Genomic DNA, 21,366 nt, shown 5'->3' on the forward strand with positions numbered 1-21,366 from the left:
CAAGCCCTTCCTCTCAGGACTCCACCCAGAGGTTGCCTAAACCACTTCCACTCACAGCTTATTGTCCTGAACTTAGTCACGTAACCCATCCTACCTAAAAGGGAGGCTGGGAAAGATGGCGCTCCTGCGGGGTGGCTGTGTGCCCTGTTAGCACCGTGATGGCCAAGAGGAGATGAGATGATGAACAACTCTATGATAAGATCCTCCAAAAGAACAGTCAATTATGTCAGCAATATTTATAAAATAAACCATTTCCCACCGAATTAAAATGCCATCCTTGTGTACATTTAGGCTCATATGATTGATCTGTTTCTAAATGCTAATCTGCTCCACTTTCATATTAAATGAACGTTGTAATAATTGTTAGCTGCTCTCATTGTATTACAGTTGTTGATATATTAGTAATTTAGCTTTTGTTAACTGTTTGATTTAAGCTGTTTGATTTACACTATTTCCACAGACCAACTTAAAGATGGTCAAACTTATTTTGTAAAAACTGGTTTGTCCTGGCTCTTGGATATTATCATTTGAGGCAGAAGTAATTTTCTTAGTTCTGGGTTTTCAATGTTAAGAACCATCTCTACCCACCTGTGACTACAGCTAAGCGGTCACACATTTATTTCATCATCGTTGCCTTAGAGGAAAAGGGACCATTACTGAAGAGAAAGCCTGACCACAGCAGGGGTCTGGTGAGAGGCACAGCATTTCCCAGGGTAACAGGCATCCAGGACTCCGCCTTACCATCCATTTCACAAGCAGTGGGTGTGAGCAAGGGCCAGGATGAGGCCTAATGGGTAAATCAGTTCCCACGCTGATGGGAAATTAAAGTGGTACTCTCCAGCTCCTGGCTCTGGCACACTATCCATCTCAAGTGTGTGGCTCCATTAGCCTTTTAACCGACAGCCCTGCCTCTGGCTTTATCTCCTTCCACCAGGCCTCATGCACTCTATTTATAGAGGAAAATTTTGCTCAGGTTTATGCCTTATGCTCAAAAGTGCCTTCCTTTGACTTTGGCTTTAGAGAAAAGAAAAGCTATGTGATCCAAAGAAGCTGCACTGGGGATCCTGTCCTCTTTCCACCCTGCTTTTGCCTCTCTCTAAAACCTAAATACAGCATCTCTTCCATGAAGCCTTCCTGGTTTCCAGTGCCTACAACAATGGAATAAGCTGGAAGGCATCTTAGAGACCTGGAGGCTCCATTCTCAGCCCTGACTTCCTCTGCTCCCCTGAATCTGCCCACACTCCTCCCCCAGATTCTGATCAGTGGTCTGAGATGGAGCCGTACCTCTTGCGTTATTTTAACTTCCACAAGGGATTATGACCAACAGATGGGGTGGGAAACTACACCACTAGGCCAACCACTTAACGTAGAGATGAGGGCATGGAGACCACATGACACTGCAAAGTCACGCCTTCCTTCCTAGGAGCAGCTCCTTCCAGGCAGGGACATTAGCTCCTTTGCAGCTGTGTCTCCAGAACCTAGAACTGTGTCTACCTGGCGTGCGGATTTGCTGGCAGTTCTGCTGAATGAATACGACATCAAGCTTAACCTAGAAAACTGGTCCGGGATATGACACCAGAGCCTTCCTTTGCTGGAGGGTGATCCGTGCCTAGTTGGCAGGCCTGTTCACCACGATTGGTTGGCTTGTTAAACGGTCTTCCTTGAGCCAGCCTCCGCTGTCACCTCCCAGGCTCTGTTCATTGCTTTGCATCATAGGAGGTCAAAGTTAGTCACGGCTGGCCTTACGTGCTTGGGAACCGGCCCCTGTTGGAACACACATCTTAGGGAGTGTCTGGAGCCAGGAAACAACCCGGCGGGAGTTGTCAGGGGCGTGGAGGACAGTGCGGACTTTGAGACGGGCAGTCCAGCCCCCGGGCAGGTGCGGGGCGGGGCGGTCGGGGTTGGGGGAGGACCGGCTGGCGGCGGCCGGGCGGGGAGGGGCGCTCGCACCTGCGGGGTGGCAGCTGCACTCGGCGCGCAAAGCGGCCACGGACTGACGGCTCGTAGGCGCTCGGCGCAGGTGAGACGCCGGCTGCGGGCAGGGGGCTCGGCCCGGAGGGGTTCCGACGCGGAGGGGCTCGGCCAGGGGAGGGGTCTCGGCTGGGGAGGGCAGGGAGGCGCTGGAGGTCCAGGGGTGGGGAAGCTGACCCGAGGGCCCCCTCGGGGCTGGAGGTGGGGCCGCACTGGGAGGCTCCCTCCGCGCCCGCGCACCTGTGGCCGATCGCCAGCGGCCCTGGGGTGAATATTGTCGCGACCCTGGCCTGGCAGGGCGACCGTGTCGCCCGGTGAGAGGAGCTTCCAAGTGTGAAGCCCCTGCCCTCCGTTCCGCCCCGAGGATCGGAACCCCCCCGCGGTGATGACTCGTGTCCCGCCCGGAGACCGGAGCTGTCTTGAGTCCGCGGCTCGCAGCGGCGGCACTTCCACCCCGACCCTCCCCGGGCCGGCGCCGCCCGCCCCCCGCGAATGCGCCCACCACATACTCTCCTTAGGCCAGCAAGCCTTGAGGCTAACAGTGAGAGGCAACTGACAGATAATGTCCCCTGAGCCATTATTTAGCTTTCACGGACAGGCCAGTGGGCAGAGGGATGCGAGGGGTCAAGGGGGAAGGTTAGCAGTGGTTGGAGAGGTTTAGTGGGGCCTGAAAATAGTTTTAGGTGTCCCCGTCTGGGTCCAGAGTGATCACCTCCGGAGACAGGAGCTAGCCCTCCATGTAAGAAGGGTTGTGCTGCAGCAACGGAAACCCCCTATGAAATAAACAATTTAAAAATTTTAGCCAGAAATCAGCACTTCCTTCCTGTTCTCTTCCACCACTGCCCTCGCCTGCCATTTTCCCCACATCCCTGGCCGGCTGCCCCGTTGCCCTACCCGCTGCTCTTCTGGGCTCATAAAGTGACAAAAGAATTTTACCTGTGTTTTTGCATTCACTCCAATAAGTAGTACGGCTTACTGTTAAAGGAAACGTGTACTCCTTTTAACCAGATGTGCAACATATCAGTATATTCTGGGTTTTGTACCATGTTGAACACTGCTGGGGAGAAAAATAATACACTCAGATAGGGGGGTGCGGCCTGCTTCAGACTGAGCTCTTCCTGAGTGACAGTTCCTCTGCTTAATAATATGATGTAGTTACCCTCTGTTCCTAAAGTTTCTGGAAAAGATATGGAACTGATATGAGGGCTTTGTTGAATAAGGCCGCTTAATTTTACAAGGGGAGAGCACCTGACATAAGCAGAGAAAAAGGCATTATTTCTGGTTATGCATTATTTGTTCTGGTACTACAGGAGGCAAGCACTCAGTTTTCTTTTTAAAGACCTTTGATTTCCTCACACTTCTTCCATGGGCGGTGGAAGCAGTATTACCACTTATCACATACTCTGCATTTTTCCTTATATTCTGCGGGTTCCTCCCCGACCCTTCTGGGGAATGTTGGTTGTGATGGACTAGGTGAAGTTACTGAATCTCACGTTTGGCACCAGTAATTTTATGTAAAGTATTCCCCAATATCCTTGGTTGTGTGTCTTGCCTAATCTTAGCAAATAGCACTTTGAAATTGTCAGGATTTGGCAAGGGCTGAGGCGAAAGGGTTGGATAAAGAGGAAGAAAGAATTCTGCTGTCTTATCTCCCCACCGTTCACTTTGGCTGCCATGCTCAGTTGGTCAAAGTACAGATGTTACCTACGTTGGTTGTAATCAAAAGATTGTCTTTCTCTCAAACGCATCTGCTTGTTGAAAATGGATACGATCAATTTTACCATGTGTAGAACCACTCCCATAGCCACAGTTCCTGTTACTGCAAAACTTTTTATAATTGTGGGTAAGAGAATGGAAGTCATGACTGCGTCATCAGCTAATGGCTGCCTATGTAGACAAATTTCCCATCTACACTTGAGACAGGTTATAAGGCAAAACCCAGATTATTCACAATACTATACCATACTGAATATGGACAATTAGAGGCCGCAGGTAAGTGATGTAATTCCCACACTTCGTTTGAACCCAGCTTCCCTTTTAACCAGCCAACCCTTTCCCCCAACCTTTACTGGGGCTAGAAACAAACAGAGATGATTTCAACTTTAGCTGTTTCTGTTTCTCTTGCCTATTCTCTTATGTAAAAATAAAATGGGTCACAAGGTACACTATGGCAGGCAGAAGGAAACTCAAAAGATCTATCTGCCTTGTGGAATGAAGAATTAAACTGAAAACATCAAAGCACACTCGTGTATTCCCCTAGCAGGATTTAGACTTCTAAGCCATTATCAATAGCTTGCTGGTATCAAATCATAATGGGGCTTTACAGAGTACCAGGCATCTTCCTTAGCACTTTGAGGTCAGAGTAATAGCCCTATTTTTTTTTAGTATGCTTTTTATTTTTTTATTATTTTTTAATAGATCTTTATTGGAGTATAATTGCTTCATATTTTATAAATGAGGAAATTGAGATTTAGACACTGAGTGTCCATCCCAGGGTTACTCAGCTGTTTCGTGGCAAAGCCGGGTCTCAAACCAGAACTCCCTCCAGCATGTTCTTTTTCCCTTTGTTTGTTTATTTGGAGTGGGCAGTCGTTTGTGATTTGTATAATATATCCTCTGACTTGAACTCTTAGAGTTTAAATTTAGAAACATTCTTGTCTGGTATATTTCATGGCCATCGTTGTTCAATGTAATCACAAAATATTTTAGAGCTGAGCCCAATCTTCTTGTTTTTCAAAGAAGAAAAGTGGATTCGGGAAAAATTAAGCAGTCACCCCACATAGCTTCCCCAAATGTACTTCACTAATGAATTACAGAGAAAACCTAGGTCTCCCAATGTCCAGACTATTGCTCCTTCTGGCATGTGGTCCCCTGAGGATTTCCTACATACATAAATCGAGTGGTTTATTTCGATTGACTCTGTTGCTTTAGGGACTGTGACAGCAAACTATAGCCCCACTGAATCCTGGACTCAGACACCTGTAGATTCTTCTACTCTAACTGTATTCCACATTCCATGAGGGAAAGAGCCTTATTTGTCTGGCCCGTTGTATTATTCCTAGCACAGTGCCCAAAGCACTCAAAAAACTGTGTTCAATATACGGTATATCAAATTTGTATATCAAATATACACATTTGAACAAGTATGAGATGTCATCAGGATTTCATTCAGCTACAAGTCACAGAAGACCCCACTCTGGGGGCTTAATAAGTAAGGAGTTTATTCTTCTCAGAGAACCAGAGGTCTGCAGGTGCAAAGTCCAGGGCCACAGCAGGCTCCTTCCACCCTTAGCACGCTTTCGTCCTCACTGAAGGACAGGCACCTCTTCTGTGCTTAATAGAAAGAAGGGCAGAAGGCGTGTACCAGCTGAGTCTGTCCCTTTTTGATAATACAGTAAGTCCCCTACATACAAACCTTTAAGTTGTGAACTTTCAAAGATGCGAACGTGTGTTCGCATGTCCAATCATGTAAGTTAGTTCACGTGAAATTGCAGCTTGCCCTCTGTCAGTCCTTCAGCTCTACCATCTCCCACCTCCTCTCCCTCCTCCAGTCAGTAACTCTTCTTGCCTGTTCACTCGATGCCAGACCCTGGATGCCAGCTGTTGGACTGTACTACTGTACTTTTCAAGGTATGTACTGTAAGATTTAAAATGTTTTCTTTATTTTTTGTGTACGTTTTTTATGTATTATTTGTGTGAAAAGTATTATAAACCTATTACAGTACAGTACTATATAGCTGAATGTGTTAGTTGGGTACTTAGGCTAACTTAGCTGGACTTACAAATTGGACTTAAGGAACGCGCTCTCGGAACGGAACTCGTTTGTATGTAGGGGACTTACTGTAATATTAAGATCTTCCCTGGAAGCTCCACCCAGTAGCCCTCTTATACATCTCACTGGTATAAAGACTATGTCACACAACTATCCCAAACTGTAAGGAGCCTGAGAAAATCCAGTGTTTTCGTTGGACATGTTGCCAATACAATAAAATAGGGATTCTGTTAATTAGGAAGAATGGATATCGGGTAAGCAAATAGCAGTGTCTGCCATGGTGCTTTTTATGGGTCACTGACTCTGTTTATACATCTGTTATTCTTTTTCATTTTATTTATTTTTTGTTGTTTGGTTTACTAAAAAGCAATAGATAATGCAGTGGGTCTAGGGGAACTTTTTGAAATTGTAGGTTCCAAGTCCTGCCCTGAGAAATGCTGATTACTTAGGTCTGGGATGGGTCTATAAATCTGAATGATAAACGGGCACTGCAGGTAATTTGAATGCAGGTGGTCACAGGACCACAACTCGAAAAACACTGAACTTGAGGTAGTTTAGCAGAGGCGCCTTCGTTTTATTTCCAACAGCTTTTCTGTCTCACTCCTCTTGGGGCGTCACTTTCTTTTTTTAATTCTCTGTTTTGGTCAAAACAAATAAATGTATAGTCTTAAAAGTTCTACGAGGTTTTTATGGAGTTTATACTAAGCTGCATCCCCAGAGGCAACTACTTTCCATGCTTTCGGCTACATTTTTCTCATGTTTACCATCATATTCCCAAATAACATGCAAATACTGGCTCTTCCCCCACCCCCCGGCCACACACACACAGTTCTAGATACCTACTGACATCCTACCTTGAAGGATGTGGCTTTAGCTCTCTTATACCCTCATAATTTTACCTCACATTCACTTCCCTTTCTTGCAAGTTCCCAATATATCAAGTTATATCATAATATTTTTCGATATAGTAATGTTTAGTGTTTGCATTATTATGACTACGTAAATATTATTCACAACTGAGCCATATGATAAACCATGATTTTTACACCTCCTCTCTTGTACAACCTTTTCTACCGTCCTGGAGTTAGTCACTGCTACATCTTCAATTGCTTAAGTGTTGAGTACTCATTACTAATTCTTGCTCAACCTTCGACAGGATGGTAAAATTCCTCTCAGTAGAGTTAGTCAACGTCAAGTAAGTAGCCAGTTTTCTTTTTTTTTTCCCTTGGGAAATCCCTGCTCAGCCAGCTCCCCCATTCTCTGGAACTGGTCCTTCTCTGAGCCCCTTGTTACCCTGGGAGCTCCCTCATTGGCATCCTGTGGATTGTACAGGATTCCTGTCCCTTGGAGTCCATGCCTTGGACTCCATTCCTTGGTTCTGCTGGAGCATAGTTTCCTGAGGAAGGATGCATGGAGGCAGAGGCAGCTTCACCCGGAGCTGATGAAGTCATGGGGCCACTGTGAGGGCTGCAAATCACTGCAAGCTGTCGGGGATGTGGGCAGGGAGGCAGGTTGCCATCGAGAGGCATTTTTGGTCAATTTTCTAAAGAGATTTTAAAAGAAAGAGCCCTGAATCTCCATGGCCCCTGTTTGTTGTGATTTCTTTCCTCAATGTAAATATTCACATTCACACCCAACTCTGTAATTCAATGACTTTTTTTCTTTTAATTTTTGGATTTTATTTTTTTATACAGCAGGTTCTTATTAGTCATCCATTTTATGCACATCAGTGTACACGTCAATCCCAATATCCCAATTCATCCCACTACCACCCCACCCCCCCACCGCTTTACCCCCCTGGTGTCCATACGTTTGTTCTCTACATCTGTGTCTCTATTTCTGCCCTGCAAACTGGTTCATCTGTACCATTTTCTAGGTTCCACATATATACGTTAATATACGATATTTGTTTTTCTCTTTCTGACTTACTTCACTCTGTATGACAGTCTCTAGGTCCATCCACATCCCAACAAATGACCCAGTTTTGATCCTTTTTATGGCTGAGTAATATTCCACAGTATATATGTACCACATCTTCTTTATCCATTCGTCTGCTGACGGGCATTTAAGCTGCTTCCATGACCTGGCTATTGTAAATAGTGCTGCAATGAACATTGGGGTGCATGTGTCTTTTTGAATTATGGTTTTCTCTGGGTATATGCCCAGTAGTGTGATTGCTGTATCATATGGTAATCCTATTTTTAGTTTTGTAAGGAACCTCCATACTGGTCTCCATAGTGGCTGTCATTCCCACCAACAGTGCAAGAGAGTTCCCTTTTCTCCACACCCTCTCCAGCATTTGTTGTTTCTAGATTTTCTGATGATGCCCATTCTAACTGGTGTGAGGTGATACCTCATTGTAGTTTTGATGTGCATTTCTCTAATAATTAGTGATGTTGAGCAGATTTTCATGTGCCTCTTGGCCATCTGTATGTCTTCTTTGGAGAAATGTCTACTTAGGTCTTCTGCCCATTTTTGGATTGGGTTTTTTTTTAATATTGAGCTGCATGAGCTGTTTATATATCTTGGAGATTAATCCTTTGTCCATTGATTTGTTCGCAAATATCTTCTCCCACTCTGAGGGTTGTCTTTCCGTCTTGTTTATGGTTTCCTTTGCTGTGCAAAAGCTTTGAAGTTTCATTAGGTCCCATTTGTTTTTGTTTTTATTTCCATTACTCTAGGAGGTGGATCAAAAAATACCTTGCTGTGATTTATGTCAAAGAGTACTCTTCCTATGTTTTCCTCTAAGAGTTTTATAGTGTCCAGTCTTATATTTAGGTTTCTAATCCATTTTGAGTTTATTTTTGTGTATGGTATTAGGGGGTGTTCTAATTTCATTCTTTTACATGTAGCTGTCCAATTTTCCCAGCACCACTTACTGAAGAGACTGTCTTTTCTCCATTGTATATCCTTGCCTCCTTTGTCATAGATTAGCTGACCACAGGTGTGTGGGTTTATCTCTGGGCTTTCTATCTTGTTCCATTGATCTGTATTTCTGTTTTTGTGCCAGTACCATACTGTCTTGATTACTGTAGCTTTGTAGTATAGTCTGAAGTCAGGGAGTCTGATTCCTCCAGCTCCGCTTTTTTCCCCTAAAGACTGCTTTGGCTATTCGGGGTCTTTTCTGTCTCCATACAAATTTTAAGATTTTTTGTTCTAGTTCTGTAAAAACTGCCATTGGTAATTTGATAGGGATTGCATTGAATCTGTAGACTGCTTTCGGTAGTGTAGTCATTTTCACAATATTGATTCTTCCAATCCAAGAACATGGTATATCTCTCCATCTGTTGGTGTCATCTTTAATTTCTTTCATCAGTGTCTCATAGTTTTCTGCATACAGGTCTTTTGTCTCCCTAGGTAGGTTTATTCCTAGGTATTTTATTATTTTTGTTGCAATGGTCAATGGGAGTGTTTCCTTAATTTCTCTTTCAGAATTTTCATCATTAGTATATAGGAATGCAAGAGATTTCTGTGCATTAATTTTGTATCCTGCAACTTTACCAAATTCATTGATTAGCTCTAGTAGTTTTCTGGTGGCATCTTTAGGATTCTCTATGTATAGTATCATGTCATCGGCAAACAGTGACAGTTTTACTTCTTCTTTTCCTATTTGTATTCCTTTTATTTCTTTTTCTTCTCTGATTGCCGTGGCTAGGACTTCCACAACTATGTTGAATAATATTGGTGAGAGTGGACGTCCTTGTCTTGTTCCTGATCTTAGAGGAAAGGCTTTCAGTTCTTCACCATTGAGAATGATGTTTGCTGTGGGTTTGTCATATATAGCCTTTATTATGTTGAGGTAGGTTCCCTCCATGTCCACGTTCTGCAGAGTTTTTATCATAAATGGGTGTTGAATTTTGTTAAAAGCTTTTTCTGCTTCTATTGAGATAATCATATGGTTTTTATTCTTCAATTTGTTAACATGGTGTATCACATTGATTGATTTGTGTATATTGAAGAATCCTTGCATCCCTAGGATAAATCCCACTTGATCATGGTGTATGATCCTTTTAATGTGTTGTTGGATTCTGATTACTAGTATTTTGTTGAGGATTTTTGCGTCTATATTCATCAGTGATATTGGTCTGTAATTTTCTTTTTTTGTAGTATCTTTGGTTTTGGTGTCAGGGTGATGGTGGCCTCATAGAATGAGTTTGGAAGTGTTCTTTCCTCCGCAATTTTGGAAGAGTTTGAGAAGGATGGGTGTTAGCTCTTCTCTAAATGTTTGTTAGAATTCACCTGTGAAGCCATCTGGTCCTGGACTTTTGTTTGTTGGAACATTTTTAATCACAGTTTCAATTTCATTACTTGTGATTGGTCTGTTCATATTTTCTATTTCTTCCTGGTTCCGTGTTGGGAGGTTATACCTTTCTAAGAATTTGTCCATTTCTTCCAGGTTGTCCATTTTATTGGCATAGAGTTGCTTGTAGTAGTCTCTTAGGATGCTTTGTATTTCTGTTGTAACTTCTCCTCTTTCATTTCTAATTTTATTGATTTGAGTCCTCTCCCTCTTTTTCTGAATGAATCTGGCTAATGGTTTATCAATTTTGTTTATCTTCTCAAAGAACCAGATTTTAGTTTTATTGATCTTTGCTATTGCTTCCTCTGTTTCTATTTCGTTTATTTCTGCTCTGATCTTTAGGATTTCTTTCCTTCTGGTAACTTTGGGTTTTGTTTGTTCTTCTTTCTCTAGTTCCTTTAGGTGTAAGGTTAGATTATTTGAGATTCTTCTTGTTTCTTGAGGTAGGCTTGTATAGCTATAAACTTCCCTCTTAAAACTGCTTTTGCTGCATCCCATAGGTTCTGGATCATCATGTTTTCATTGTCATTTTTCTCTAGGTATTTTTTGATTTCCTCTTTGATTTCTTCAGTGATCTTTTGGTTATTTAGTAATGTATTGTTTAGCTTCCATGTGTTTGTGTTTTTTGGTTTTTTCCCGTAATTCATTTCTAATCTCATAGCGTTGTGGTCAGCAAAGATGCTCGATGTGATTTCAATTTTCTTAAATTTACTGAGGCTTGATTTGTGACTCAAGATGTGATCTACCCTGGAGAATGTTCCATGCACACTTGAGAAGAAAGTGTAATCCGCTGCTTTTAGATGGAATGTCCTATAAATATCAATTAAATCTGGTCTATTGTGTCATTTAATGCTTCTGTTTCCTTATTTACTTTCATTTTGGATGATCTGTCCATTGGTGTAAGTGAGGTGTTAAAAGTCCCCCACTATCATTGTGTTACTGTCGATTTCCTCTTTTAGAGCTGTTAGCAGTTGCCTTATGTATTCAGGTGCTCCTATGTTGGGTGCATATATATTTATAATTGTTGTATCTTCTTCTTGGATTGATCCCTTAATCATTATGTAGTGTCCTTCCTTGTCTCTTGCAACATTCTTTATTTTAAAGTCTATTTTATCTGATATGAGTGTTGCTACTCCAACTTTCTTTTGATTTCCATTTGCATGGAATATCTTTTTCCATCCCCTCACTTTCAGTCTGTATGTGTCCCTAGGTCTGAAGTGGGTCTCTTGTAGACAGCATATATGTGGGTCTTGTTTTTGTATCCATTCAGCAAGCCTGTGTCTTTTGGTTGGAGCATTTAATCCATTCACGTTTAAGGTAATTATAAATATGTATGCTCCTATTACCATTTTCTTAATTGTTTTGGGTTTGTTTTTGTAGGTCCTTTTCTTCTCTTGTGTTTCCTACTTAGAGAAGTTCCTTTAGCATTTGTTGTAGAGCTGGTTTGGTGGTGCTGAATTCTCTTAGCTTTTACTTGTCTGTAAAGCTTTTGATTTCTGCATCAAATCTGAATGAGACCCTTGCCGGGTAGAGTAATCTTGTTGTAGGTTCTTCCCTTTCATCACTTTAAGTATATCATGCCACTCCCTTCTGGCTTGTAGTTTCTGCTCAGAAATCAGCTTGTTTACCTTATGGGAGTTCCCTTGTATGTTATTTGTCGTTTTTCCCTTGCTGTTTCAATAATTTTTGTCTTTAATTTTTGCCAATTTGATTATTATGTGTCTCAGCATGTTTCTCCTTGGGTTTATTGTGTATGGGAGTCTCTGCGCTTCCTGGACTTGGGTGGCTATTTCCTTTCCCACATTAGGGGAGTTTTTGACTATAATCTCTTCAAATATTTTCTCAGGTCCTTTCTCTCTCTCTTCTCCTTCTGGGACCCCTATAATGCAAATGTGGTTGCATTTAATGTTGTCCCAGAGGTCTCTTAGGCTGTCTTCATTTCTTTTCATTCTTTTTTCTTTATTCTGTTCCGCAGTCGTGAATTCCACCATTCTGTCTTCCAGGTCACTTATCCGTTCTTCTGCCTCAGTTATTCTGCTATTGATTCCTTCTAGTGTAGTTTTCATTTCAGTTATTGTATTGTTCAGCTGTTTGTTTGTTCTTTAATTCTTCTGGGTCTTTGTTAAACATTTCTTGTATCTTCTCAATCTTGCCTCCTTTCTTTTTCCGAGGTCCTGGATCAACTTCACTTTCATTATTCTGAATTCTTTTTCTGGAAGGTTGCCTATCTCCACTTCATTTAGTTGTTTTTCTGGGCTTTTATCTTGTTCCTTCTTCTGGTACATAGCCATTTGCCTTTTCCTCTTGTCTTTCTGTGAATGTGGTTTTTGTTCCACAGGCTGCAGGACTGTAATTCTTCTTGCTTCTGCTGTCTGCCCTCTGGTGGATGAGGCTATCTAAGAGGCTTGTGCAAGTTTCCTAATGGGGACTTTTTCTTAAAGTGGGTAAGACTCAGGCCCCACAAGACCTGGTTGGTTTTTGAGAAATTGCGCGCTTAAGATGTCATCTTTCTTCCTTCACACTTGACTGATGGTTTGATGAACTGAAAATAATTTCCCCTCAGAATTTTGAAGGCATTGTTCCATTTCCTTCCACCTTCTCATAGTGCTCTTGAGAAGCTAATGCCATTCTGATTTTTGACCTCTTATATTTTGTTTTAATCTCTGGAAGTTTGTAGGGTTTTCTTTTCTTTTTTCCTCACGTCCTGATATTTCACAATGTTGTAAGCTGATGTTGGGCTTTTCTTGTTTGGTTGGTCACTGTTCTAGGTACTTTGAAGACCTTTTCAATCTAAAAATCATGTTCTTCAGGTCTTCTGTTATATAATTCCCTCTGTTGTTTCTGAAACTATATTAATTACTTAGATGTTGGATCTCTTGAATCTGTCTTGAATCTTGTCATTTAGTTCTAATAAATCTTCCAACCCTTCTATTAAATTTTTGCATTTCTACCACCATATGTTTAATTCCCAAGGGCTTTAATTTGGGGTGGAGGGGAACTTCCAATTTTTTTTTAATAGCATCCTGTTCTTATTTCATGGATGCAGTATCTCCTCATATTTCTCTGAAAATATTAAATTAACTATCATTTCTGCATTTTAAAAGTTTTCTTCAGCTGCCTACAATGTCTGTGTTTATTTTCAAAGTCCCCTTTTCTGTTGTTTTGGTTCTTTCATGTTGGAAGCAGTATTCAAATGTCCATGTTTAAGAATGTTGTACTAACATGCAGTCTGTGAGTGTGTCTTGTAGATGGGAGAGCCTCGTTGCAGAGTGATTAGGCAGAGCAGGCTTTTTTGGACGGCTTATCGTTATGTCTCTAGCAGCTTTCTAGTACAATCAGTTTCTCATTAGAAACCCGTTTATTCTTGTTTGAGAGAAGGCCATTGATAACTTAGACTGATTTATTATGTAATTTGTTTCATAGTAGAGGTTCCTGTTTTGAGGTGGCTCCGTGGTAGTCTAGGATTCAAAACCAGAATTTGTTCTTGACTCCCCCCGCCCCCCCGCTTTGAAGTACCTGGTGCTTTTGTGCCCCTCTATGCATCACCTTCTATCAACAGCACAGAGACCATCAGAAAGCTTCCAGAGACAAAGCTTTTTTCTATTACAAAAAAAAACGTCTGAGATCCTAGGGCAATGAAAGTCCTGCGAGCACATGTATAATTGTTTTGTAATAACCATTTGCAAAACATTCATTACCCACCAACAAGGAAATACTTATTAATGCAGGATAAATTAGGGCTTTTGGAGAAGTTCCATATCAGGATAGTGTTTGTCTTAGTAGGTCATTTGGGAGAAGATTTAATTATGATGGAAAAGTATATTAGCCTAGTATTTTTGTTTAGGAGGTTATATGGGGAAGATATTTTCCTAATACTTCTGGAGGATGTCTTGGTGATAGATCTGGGGACAGAGTTTCTGCCCTTGAAGGTCATTCTCCAAATCCATATCCTTTTCCCCTTGTGCAGCCTGACGTGTGACAATCAAAACTTGGGGCAGATTTGTCACACTTTTTTTTTTTTGCTGAGAAAGGTTTATAGCACCAGGTAACAGAAATGGTACAGGAATGATTCTTGGTTTAGCTTTCAAAGACCTCTTAACTGGAAGATGAAAGCATTAGATACTGGATTTTCTACTGTTGGCTTTTCCTTCTCAGACACCTTCAAAGAAGACTGCAAACTCCTTGAAGGCTGGGGCGCAGTCTTACCTCTGATCCTCCACCCCCCAGAACAATGCCTGATACATAACAGACACTGAATACACATGGCTTGAATTGACTCCATTATCCATTTTTTAAATTTATTTTTTCCTTTGTCAATTTATTGGGTTTTTTCCCCATTATCCATTTTAAATTAGCCCTTCCTACTTGTCCCCTTGCTGTTTCCTCTGTTCCTTTTGCATCTTTTTGTCACTCCCTCTGGGAGGATTCTACCTCATTCTCAAATCTGATGTGTGAAACAGCTGTCAGAACCCAGACTGGGAAGATCTCAAACTCAGGACTCCAGGTAGAATTTCCAGGGGTGAAAACGCCCCGTTATCATCTTACTAAAGATGTAATAGTTTCTTGGGTTTTCGGCAGACACCCCACCTCCATCCCATCTGTAGCCACAGTTCTGTTTGACTCTTTTCCCTCCTCGTGCTCTGTGCCTTGCTGTCCTGTCCCTCACTTCCTTCCACTCTCCCTGATTTGGTCCCCACTTTGACCCAAACCTTCTCTTTGTTTGGTTCTAACATTGTTTTCCTACCTTCCCTCCCCTTCCTTTATCTACCACCTGGCATATTTTGTACAAAGTACGGTGGTGTACTAATTTCTGAAGACCTACCCTGCCTGAGGGAAACCTTTTCAAACCTCACTCAGCCCAGGAGGAAAAATCTCTCTCTTCTGCCTGTTTTTGAGATCGTTTCTATGCTTTGGTCTCACTGGGGTTGTTTATTTTTATATGGAAGGCTCTAGAACAAGAACTAGGCTACAGCGTAATACAGTGACCCGTAGATTAGTGTTTATCAAACACTACCAGTCACCATAGAACATGTGCTCCCTCGACACAGAGGCTTAGCAAGGAACAGCCTGGCATAAGGTGAAGCCTCTCTAAATGCCAAAAAAAAAAAAAAAAAAATAGGCTACCTCAAAACACATCTCTTTCCAAAAATCTTTTGGTGAAACCTGACACTCTAGAACGGTATGCCATATTGGACCTGATCTTTGGGAGGAGGGGCTTCCCCACACCAGCCAAAGAGGCACAGCACTTGTAAGATGTTCTTGTAAGGACTTATCTAGGCTGAAAAATTATATGGAAAAGCAATGGTACCAGCAACCTTCTTAATGCCTGGATTAGGAGATAGTTCCCTACGATTCAGGATCAAAGCTAAGTTGCATCAGTTCAGTTCAGACCAGGAACTATAATTGTATGTTAAGGCTTGTGCTAAGCCATGGGCAGTTGAAGATGAAGCAGATAAGGTCTCTGCTCTTGAGCTATAGTCTAGTAAGACATGTAAATGTGTAATTTTAATATGAAACAGTAAGTGATAAAAATCAAGATGTCTGAGGTAGTATGGTAGCATAGAGGTGGAGCACATAGCCCGACCTGGAGGTTCCAGAAGGCTTTCCAGAGGAGATAAGCCCACCTATTGAAAACTGAGTAAAAGTAAGACAGGTGAAGAAGAAATGAGAATGACATACTAGGGGGAGGGAATAGCACAGGTCAAGTGCATACTTTAAAGGTCGTGATGGGGAGAAATGGGTGATGAAGCTGGATACACACACCAACAGCCAAGACCTGGGGACACGCAATGCAAATCCATGAGGTGGTTAGTCAAAGAAATATTCTAAATTCCATCGTGTTGTAGTCAGATTCACACTGTAAGTAGGTGACGGTGGCTGCAGAGTGGAAGGATTTATGGACGGCAGGACTAGAGGGGGTGCAGTAGTCCAGGCAAAAGACCACGAGAGCCTAAATGAGATCACTGCTGTAGGAATCAAAGGAAAAGGGAGAACACCAGAAAATTTGGGGATGCAAAATAAGCAGAATGTCTAGTCTCTCAGGGAACTGGGACACTGCAGGGCAGAGCAAAGGACAAAGGGGAATCTAGGATGACGACCTCCTCCCAGGATTCTGGCTTTGAGAGTGACTGGATGCTAAGCCATTACCTGAGTTTGGGATACAGAAGAGAAGCTGATCTGGTGGGGAAGGAAGATGGGGAATTCAGTTTGGGACATGTTGACTCTGAGGTGTCCAAGAAGCAGCTTTGTGTTTCCATTCATGTCTGTCCGTTCAGCAGGTGGTTAGATATGTGAGTCTGAAATTTCAGCGGTCAGGGCCAGAGTCCCAGAGTCATCAGCGTGCATGTGGAAGGTGAACCGTGGGTAGGTGTGAGTTCTTGAGACAAGAAGACACATAAAATGGACCCGAGGCTGCTTGTGTTAAAGGAGAGGAAGAAGGTTATGGCAGATGAACAGAGAGAGCCAGGAGAGATGCATTACAAAAGCCAAAGGGCACAGATAATATCAAAGATAAGTGACTAGTTGACAGTGTCAACTACAGAGTAGCCTCGGGAACAGAAGAGAGGTCTATTAGATACTATTTTAGAGATTTCCATTGGATGAAACAATACAGAGGGCATTTGAATACAATTTCAGTGTGGTGGTGAAGAGGGTGGACCAAATGGAGTCAGCAATTGTCTTTCCAGGTTTTCTTCAAGAAACTTAACTGATGTTGACAATATCTGATTGCATTACACAAAACCACCCAAATTCCTTTCTATCCAAAGAAAATGTCATTCAAGTGGTAATTAAGTTCAATAATTAATGACTTCTCAAGTAATTTTTAATATTAAAGATTGTTTTTAATTATCTATAAATAATTATCAAAGTTATTTATTGGCTACTAACTGGGTGAGATGATGAGGAAAAGATCTACATGTTTTCTGTTTTTTAATTGTTATTGGAGTACAGTTGATTCACAATGTTGTGTTAGTTTCAGGTGTACGGCAAAGTGAATCAGCTATACGTATATATATATCCCCTCTTTTTTTGGATTTCCATCCCATATAGGTCATCACAGAGCATTGGGTAGAGTTCCCTGTGCTATACAGCAGGTCCTTATTAGTTATCTATGTTATATGCAGTAGTGTGTATATGTCAATCCCAATCTCCCAATTTATCCCTCTCCCCAAAGATCCACATATTTTGACAATATATATAAAGTGTAAAATTTTGAAAAATTATATGTTGCTTGGAGATAATGTACATAGTAAATGTATGCAGTATATAGTAAAGCAGAAAGAAGTGAATGCTAAACACACAATTCATGATGATGGCTGCTTCTCAGGGGGAAGTAGGGGGAGATGGTCAAGGAGGGGTCAATGGGGGATTTCTCTGGCAGTCCAGTGTTTAAGACTCCACGCTTCCACTGCAGGGGGCACGGGTTCAATCCCTGGTCAGGGAACTAAGATCCCACATGCCGCATGGCACGGCCAAAAAAAAAAAAAAAAAAAAGGAGGGGTGGAGGGGTCAACGAACAGAAGCCCCAAGGATGTTAGGAATGTTTCATTTCTTAAGTTGGCTCGTGGAACACAGTTGTTAAATTATCCTTTGTACCTTTTATATACATTAGATACATTATTCTTATGATTGAAATAGTAAATAGGAAGAAGGACACACGGTTGTTCTTTTTCCTTTTTCTGTTATTATTTTGTGTGAAAAAGTCTTGGGCCTGGTCATAGTCGAAGGGGAAAAGGCTATAAAGGGTGAGAGAAGTTCACATCGACAGAACGAGGCCCAGAGAGCACAGGTGAGGATGAAATCAGAAGCACAGATGGAGGATGGTCCATGAGAGGAGGGGTGAGTCTGAGGAGAAGAATGGGTGTGGGTATGTATGAATTTGTAGGTGAAGGAGAGGAAACTGAGGTGATGATGCCTTAGTCTCAATGATGTTGTCAACTTAAAAAATATTCACAACCTAGAAGTTGCGAGTTATGTTTTATTTGGTGGGAAGTTTTAGCACTTCAAGCCCACGAGGCAGCATCTCAAGTAACCCTGAGAGAAGTGCTCCAAGGAGGTGAGGGGGGAGCTAGGATATATAGGAGTTTTGCAACAAATGGCAGGTAGTCTGAACGTCAAACAATTATTGTAAATTAAAGAAAGCCAGATATCCCAAGTTAAGGAATTTAGTGCTTTTCTATGTATGGGAAGATGCAAGAGTCTGAGCTCACTGAAATCATTCCTTTGATGTGCACCTCAGCTATCTGGGGCCAGTATCCTGTGTTTTCTCATCCTGAGTCCCCTCACCACCAGACAGCTCACTGTCTGGTGGTGGCTGCAATCGCTGACCACGGTGACATCCTTTGTTTACTGACCTGGCAGGAAATATTCCATTCTCAGTGTTAACAGAATGAGAGAAAAGGTTGACCTGGAGTTGGCTGAACTCAGGTTTAAGGGAAGCTATGCGTTTTCAAAGACTACTCTATGGGAGACGGGAGGAAGACTTGCACATGGCAAGAAGGGCTGCTACTGAAGCAGAAAGTAGGGAACGAAGGGAAATATACTAAACTTTTTTGCTTGTTGCTTGGAAAATAAGCCAACCATTCAAGTCCAGAGATGCCCCTTTCACTCTAACGTATGCTGAAGCGGCAACTGGTAACTGCATCTCTGTTGTTGACATCCATAACCTGAGTTCCATTTTCCCTTGCCATGACTCAACCTGCTCTAATTCCTTTTCATTTTTCATTTCAGAAGAGGGATTTTAGAACTAGAAAGGGCCATGGAGGTTACCTCTTCCAAACTATACCCATTTAACAAACAAGGAAATTCTGATCCTGAGAGCTTACGTATCGTGCTCAAGATCACAGAGTAAGTTCACAGCAAAACCTGGACTAGAACCCAGGTCTTCTGACTTAGAGGCCAAAGTTCTTTATTAGAGCTTGAGAAATAATGGAACTTAGCCTGGATTTGTTCTTCAGTCCTTAATTCAAGATTCCAGTAAGATCGCCTAATTCTCAAGAGTTTGAAAGAGGCAATCGAGAAACGCCCAGATCCAATGCCAGCCCCCTCCCTGAAGCCTTCTCAGATTCTCCGGTGAAAGTTATTCACTTTCTACTCATGTCCCCAAGCACTGCTGTCAGTATACCTCATGACGTTCAATTTTTCACAAGTATATAGCTCCCTGCTGGATTATAAACTCCCTGATGGGAGGGATCCCTTCTTATTCGTTTGATTATTTACTCAGCACGCAGCATTGACTCTTGTATTTCATAGGTGCACGTGGCGGGGCGGGTGGAAAAGCAGAAATGAGAACATCTTTTGTTTAGGAACCCAACCGAGCTAGGAGGTCACTGAGCTCTTGTTCATGGTGATCTTTTCCATATCATCATGAATTCATGCCAGAACAAGGTTCAGACTCATTCCGGTCTTACTCCTTCTGACCATGCTGTTCAAGGACCCGCCCCACAGAGAAAATAACAATGACACAGTAGCTGTCAAAATCTGAAGACGAGTGATGGACTTCAGAGTTGCTTAAGGCCTCTCAGGCTAGTGTAGAGCAGGGATACACCGTGCCTTAAGTTCAGGACTAAGCCATGGTCACATCAGCCTGTTGGAACTTTCAACACTGCACCTTGTGCTTCTTCCACATTCTATTAACAGGCAGCTCATAGAACAACGAGGGGTATCAACCTTGTTATTTGCAGAGGAACAGAAAGCTGAGTCAGGCATGGTTGGTTGTATTCCAAAGTAAACGCAGACCAGAAACCATCTGAGTGTTTCCGTTGGCAAGGACAGATTCAGAAAGTCTAAAAACCATGTTCTGCAGTAAAAGAATATGCCATATTCTTCCCATAACCTGTTCCCTACTGACCAAACACACTTCCTGTTCCCATTTAAAAAAAAAAAAAATACACTCAACCACCACCCTCTCCAAGGTGAGGTAAAGGTTCAACAGTGATTTCCCCACCTTAGGGTCAGCCACTCAAAGCAAAGGACAGCAGCTTTGGTTCAATCATTTACTTCTCCTAAGAGAGAAGCCCAGGTTTCTCCCCCATGGACTGCGGGAATAGGTAGGTGTAAGAGCACCAGAGAAGAGAGGAAACTGACATTTATTACACACTTGTTCTAGTCAGCTGTTGGACATTTTCAGTTAACCCTCACAAGATCCCTGTGAGGTAGACATTAATGTCCCTTTTTAGAAGGAGGGGTACTGAGATTCAGCGAGTTTATAGGACTCAGTCAAGGTCTTTGACTTTTTTAAGTAGACTGTCTTTTTCCATTCCCAATCGAATTTCGAGGCTTAATGCATTCCCCCCAAGGAAGAGAAAGCCACCTGGTCTTTTCGGTAAAGACGGTGGGGATGGCAGGGCAGAAACAGTGAGCAGCTCCACCCAGCCACAGAGATGATTAGCTGCAGCTGCCTCTCAGCCTTTGCGTGTGCTGTCTGCTCTGCCTAGAACTCCACGCATACTACCTGTGTCTACCTGTTTTTCAAGGAAGCTTCAGTGACACTTCCCTCTGTAATCTTCCTCCTCTTGCCCTCAGGCTGAACTGGAGTCCTCCCTTTACTGTCCCAACACTCTATTAAAATAGTTAATATATGTGTCACAATAGCTAAATTACTCTTTCTTCACCACAGTTTGACATTATTATAGGCAAAGCCCTCCCCTGAAGATTGATGAAATCCATTTTCAAGAGTAAAAGGGGAGACAAGGCCACCAAGACAATTCAATGGGGGAAAGAAGAAACTTTTCAACAAATGGCTGGAATGACTAGATATGCAAAAGAATAAAGTTGGATCCGTACCTAAAAAGTTAATTAAAATGGATCAAAGACATAAACATAAGAGCAAAAATTATAAAAATATTAGAAGAAAACATAGGAGTGAATCTTCACGATGGTGAGTTAAGCAGTGGTTTCCTAGATATGACACAGAAAGTACAAACAAGAAAAAAAAAAGATAAACTGGATTTCATCAAAATTCAAAGCTTCTGTGCTTCAAAGGACACAATCAAGAAAGACAACTCACAGAAAGGGAGAAAATATTTCCAAATCATGTATCTGATACAGGACTTGTATCTATAATATATAAAGAACTATTACAACCCAACAATAAAAAGACAAATAACCCAACTTAAGATGAGCAATGGATGTGAATAGGCATTTCTCCAAAGAAGATATACAAATGCCCAATAAGTGCATGAAAAGATGCTCCACATCACTAATCATTAGGGAAGCAAAATGGAACAAAACAATGAGCTACCGCTTCACACCCACTAGGATGGCTGAACTAAAAAAGATGGACATAATTAAGTGTTGTTAAGGATGCAGAAAAACTGGAACC

The 21,366-nt window shown here is 42.0% G+C and overlaps 1 protein-coding gene across 1 annotated transcript in view; it reads left to right on the plus strand.

Moving 5' to 3' along the window:
- The first annotated feature begins 1,916 nt into the window (after nt 1-1,916).
- The window catches only part of TMEM45B (transmembrane protein 45B), a 31,609-nt gene continuing 12,159 nt past the window's right edge, over nt 1,917-21,366 (plus strand). Inside the window, exon 1 of the mRNA XM_067751572.1 lies at nt 1,917-2,020. The gene's annotated coding sequence lies outside the window, so the exon portion shown is untranslated. The remainder of the gene's footprint in view (nt 2,021-21,366) is intronic.

This window comes from Pseudorca crassidens, chromosome 9, assembly GCF_039906515.1.
Source record: "Pseudorca crassidens isolate mPseCra1 chromosome 9, mPseCra1.hap1, whole genome shotgun sequence".
Classification (NCBI taxonomy): domain Eukaryota; kingdom Metazoa; phylum Chordata; class Mammalia; order Artiodactyla; family Delphinidae; genus Pseudorca; species Pseudorca crassidens.